The following is a 5,386-nucleotide window of genomic DNA, read 5'->3' as shown; positions in this document are numbered from 1 at the left end:
TCTCCTTCCCTGGCTCTTCCCCTCCCTCTCTGCTTCCTGGTTGTCTTGAAGTGAGTAGCTTTCCTCCACCAGTCCCTTCCTATGATGTTTCTGCCTTGGAGCCAGCCAACAATGGACTGAATTTCCCAAAACCATGAGCCAAATTAAACTTCTCCTACTTTTTTTTTTTTTTTTTGTACCAGGGATCAAACTCAGGTCTTTGCGCTTGCACAGCAGGCCTCAAAACCACTGAGCTAAATCCCTGGCCCCTAAACTTCTTCTACTTTAAGTTGTGGGTGTCAGGTATTTTGCCCCAGCAGCAGGAAAGTGACTAATGCAGCAACATATTGATTCACACGTTCCGGAGATTAGGACTTGGGCTTTTGAGGCTGGCAGGCATTCAGGCATTCTGCCCAATAGAGGTACTAATACAGTATTTGTTTATTGCCCATGGTATGCCAAGCCTGCATTGACACTTTACAAATATTCACTCATTCATTCATTTACTCAACAAATACTGGTGGAAGGCTCCCATCTACTGAGCCCATACTAAGTATCAGGCCCACAGCTGTGTCTGAACAGTGAAAAAGACACAGTCTCTAGGACAGGGGATGTAGCCCAGTGATACCAGTAGTAGAACACTTACCCAGTATGTCCAAGGCCCTGAGTTCAATACCCAGTTGAGGGGACAGGACACAGTCCTTACCCTCAGGAAGTTCATTGTCTAGGGTAGAGATAGATCTGTACCCAGACAACACTATTTAACATTAAAGAAGCTGAGCCCTTTACATCTTTTTATGTTTCTTCCTCTGGAAAATCAGAAAAATAAAGCCATGCCTAGCTTTGTAAATACTGAAAAAATTACATAAGCTATATCTGTAAGTAATGCCTTTAGCATGATGCCTGGCATAGTTGGTGGTAAACTGTTGTTATGATTAGTCATGCTATTGAAAAGGAGCACCAAGAAGGGGAATCAGGGAATCAGGGAGGCTACTGAGGCCTAAACTGACAGCTAAGAGATGAGCAGGATTAGCCAAGGGAAGTGTGAGAAGAGGAAGGAAGAGGACCCAAGGCAGAGAAAAATGTACATGCAAAGGCTCTGCAGTGAGAAGCTACCTCGATCTTCATGACACCACAAAGCCTCACCAAATTTCTTCCTGCCATGTCCATGAATTATGCTCCCCCACCCAGGTCAGGAAACCACAGGCCATGGTGCCTTCTCAGAACCCAGTTCTAAGGTGGCTAGATGTCTCACTGCACCCCAAGCTCATCACAAACATCCTTCCTGCCCCGACACTTTGTGGCTGGACCCATGCAATTCAATAGCCACTAATCAGTGGGCTTCAATGGGCACCAAAGTCCAGGCTGGGCGCTCCTCAGTTGTCAACTCACTCACTCCTCAGCTTTATCATTAGACCCATTTGAGAGATGAAGACATTCTGCAAAGTTTGGATACTTGCCCAAGGCTGGTAGATAGTGGGATTATCTGACCCTGGGCCATGAAGCCTGCACAGGCCAACAGTCTTTGATGGCTCAGCTCCATCTGTGCCTGCAGGCTGGACAGTGAGGAAGATGGAATGAGGTAGCATCTTACAAGGACACCTGGTCTACCCTTGAGTCAAGGAACAGATGAGACCTAGAGCCTGAGGCAAGGAACAGGACAAAGGCCAGAGGACTTATTATAAAGAGCAGATGCCCTCCTTCCCCAGGGTAAGTTGCAATGGCAGTAAGGTCCAAGAAAAGAAAGGACAAATTGGCTTAGACACTTAAGGGAGGATTCCAGACCATGTCTTCCCATCCCCTGCAGAGCCTAATCCTTCCCCTCGATCACAAACATCTGACCCAGATCTACTGCAGGAGCCAGAGGATCCTAGCTGTGGATGATATCTTAGCTCATCTGTTCTTTGGCTAGAGACAAAGCTGTGCTGACAAAAACACTCCTGTGTAGAGGTCTTGATGTATACTGGTGGCTGCTGCCCCTTCACCTTCAAAGTTAGCAATACCAGACCAACGGTTTCCTTTAGGGAGCACTGACCTGTCATGATGTCTAGCCTAAGGTTCTTGGCATTGAACCTCTTTTCTTTTATGAAATCATGCTGACAACAGATGATGTTGAATGTGTACATGGGGGGGTGGGCAAAATAAATGATTGGCTTCTGAACAGCAAGGAAGTAACTCTCTCTAGGCTTGGGTTGCTCAAACCCTGCATATTCCAAAGAAAAAACTGGTCCTTCAAGATAACCTCTGTGACCTTGGATATCCTACCTGATGACTGTTTTTGTATTTAGGAGGCCTTGAGCCATATTTAATCAGTTGGGCTTCTGGGGCCCTAGAGAATGAGTGGCTAAGGTTAGTCTTATGGGTGCTACTTGCCTACATGAATGACCTCAACAGCAAGGCTCCAGTGAGCTCTCCTGGTGGTAATACTTTGCATGCATTGCCATATATTACTGCTGGAAGAATTAATGTGTTCCTGTGTGACTCCCCAGGAGACAGTTGTAAGGTTACACCTGGTATCTCCTGAACTTTTTTCACACACCTTTTCTCTTTACTGATTTTGTGCATATGCATGTGTGTGTGCATGCGTGTGTGTGTGTGTGTGTGTGTGTGTGTGTGTGTTTCAGGCTGGCCTCAAATGTGTGGCAATCTTTCTGCCTCAGCTTGCTGAATGCTTGGATTATAGACATGCACCACCATGCTTGGCTCTGATTTTTGACCTGTATTTTTTCACTGAAATAAATACTAAATATGAATATAATGGCTTTCCTGAGCACTGGGGGACCATCTAGCAAATCATCAAGCCTAATGGTGGCTTTGGGGGCTCTCAGCACAGGATCCAAAGTCAGTTCCTCTGTTTCTTTACAGGTGCTTCTTGACTTACGATGGGGTTACATCCCCACAAACCCATAAGTTGAAATATCAGGAAAGCCTCAGAGCACCATGTTCCAGAAGGGTGGCAGCCTAGGGAAGTTGTTCCTCAGGATTTGGTTCATAGGCACTGGACCCCTACAGCCAAGAGTGAGGAAGCCTGGCTACTACTGCTCCCACTGACAGCAGACCTTGGCATCATCCATGTGGCACTGGTTTTAGGCACATGCAGAATGCCAGAGTTGGGGGTCAGGAAGGCTTCCACCCAGATTTCAGAAGGAGGCCTAGGAGGCCAGGCAGGATGCCTGAGAGAGCAATGTGTGAAGCTGTGAGTGTGAAACTGAAGGTTCACTGGCGACCCAAGAAGTTTGGAGAAGCCAGGAGTGTGTACTGTCTGAGGAAAATTGCAAGGAGGGAGCAGAGCTGGCCCAAGAGAGAAGCCATGGAAGCTACAGCAGTGGGAGCTACAACCACCAGAAGTGCAATAGAGGCGGAGGCACACAAGCCCTTTGGAGCTCACAACTTGCCACACAGATTGCCTAGGATGCTGGAAATGGAACTGTGGGATTTAATGTTTGTCCTACTGGATTTTGGACTTGCCTTGGTCCCATTCCTTTGTATCTCCCTATTTGTACCTTTTGGAATGGTACTGTTTATCTTATACAATTGAAAGTGTTTAACTTTCTTTTCATTTGTACAGGGGCTTGCAGTTAAGAGTTTGCCTTAAATCTCAGAGGAGACTTGGACTTTTCGCCAATGCTGAAACTGTTAGGACTTCGGCAACTCTCAGAGATGGACGAAATGCATTCTGTGTAAAGGAATGTGCAGGAACATTTGAGGGGCTGGGGGTGGAATGTTATGGTCTGGGTCTAGAATTTCCCTCAAAGCCTCATGTGGTCATAAGTAGCTGGATCTGGAGCGTGTGGAGCTGGGATTGATTCATGGTGCAATGCTAGGCTCAAGGGCACTAGGATTAAGGGTGTGAGCGCTGCCCACTCTAAGTAGTCTGAAGGAGAGAAGGGGCAGGGAGGCGCTGTTAACTCTCTGTCGCCTTTGCTGCCTCTGACCCCATGTTGTTTGTCCTCTGATGCCTGTTTGCCATGCCAGGCTCAGAGCCAGCTGATTATGGACTGAGACCTCTACAAACTGTAAGCCAGATAAATCCCTTCCCTTCTAATTTTGGGCGTCAGGTATTTTGTCTGAGCAACGAGAGAAAAGTAACTAGTGTGATAAAGTAAAAGCTTCTTTGCTATAATTTGTTTTACTTGTTTTAGCCCCATTTTGGTTGAGGATGTGACTCTGAGTATAGCAGAATCTCTTTACATGTTCATTATATCAATTTTTTTACCTTTAAAAAAATAAATTGAAATATCATACATGAGCTGGAAATGTATTTAATACACCTAACCTACTGAACATTAGAGCTTAGCCAGTGCATGGTGGAGTATTCATGGTTTCCCTTTATGATCATGTTGCCAACTAGGAGTTGTGGCTCACTAGCTCTACCCAGCATCTTGACAGAGTTTTAAACTGTCCCACTGTCAGCCAGAAAGAGATCAAAATTCAAAGTTCAAAGTATGGTTTCCACTGGATGAGTAACACTTTCACCCCACTCGAACACCAAAACATCACATGTCAAACCATCGTAAGTTAGGGACAGTACTTGGAACTTGAATGAAACCTCTCATTCAACCCGAGCCTGTTGTTATGTTGCTGAGGACACCATGGGGACACTGCAGGCCCTGAGGTGTCTTGAGGCCATAGGACCAAATCCATCTCAAGTTTGGAGAGTTTGTGGAAAGAGTCAGTTCAGGCCCCGGAGTGGGGCTGGACAATGACCCTATAACCAGACAAAGGGAGGCTACAGAGTGGCCTTACAAAGTCAACCGAAAGATGTGTGCAAAGACAAGCATGAGCCCAAGGAGCCTGAATCGCAGAAAGGGAGGCTGGCTCCCCAGCGCCTCAAGACAGAGGTTCCTCTGGATGTGTGATTTCTCCTTGGGATAGAGAATGGCTTTTCTCTTCCAAGAGCAAACAGCTTTTCCTCTGCTTTCTGCCAGATTTGTAACTGCCAGGAACTCAGATCTCTCTGGGCCCACAAGGGAAGTTGTGACTCTGGGCAGCCCCTCAAGCACATCCTCAGGCCAGTGGGAGTGAAAAGATGGAAAAAAGCCTGGATGGCCACCCACCACGGGGGATATCATTCCCTAGACCACATCCTACCTTTAGGGGAAATGGAGGCAAAGACACCTTAGCTTTGCTCCTTGTGACAAAGAGATTTTAAAACATTAGTTTCTGAAACTGAAGACAAACGGTTTATTCACAGACCTGCCTCAGATTTGCTTTTACTTTTTTATCCTGAAATGATTGTAGATTAATAGGAAGTTGCAGACACAGTAGAAAGGTCTGGTGCACTCTTGATTCAATTTCCCCTGGTAGTAACATTTCACATAACGACAGTCCAAGATCAAAACCTTGGGCATTAAAATGAGGCTGGCACATAAAGAGGGATAAATCTGAGTATCATTTGTAGGAAAAT

The sequence above is a fragment of the Heterocephalus glaber genome, unplaced genomic scaffold, assembly GCF_053883595.1.
Source record: "Heterocephalus glaber isolate CG9 unplaced genomic scaffold, H.glaber_assembly_v1.0 deba00000071, whole genome shotgun sequence".
Classification (NCBI taxonomy): Eukaryota; Metazoa; Chordata; class Mammalia; order Rodentia; family Bathyergidae; genus Heterocephalus; species Heterocephalus glaber.
The sequence above is the reverse complement of the archived record's forward strand: the minus strand, read 5'-3'. Positions refer to the sequence as shown.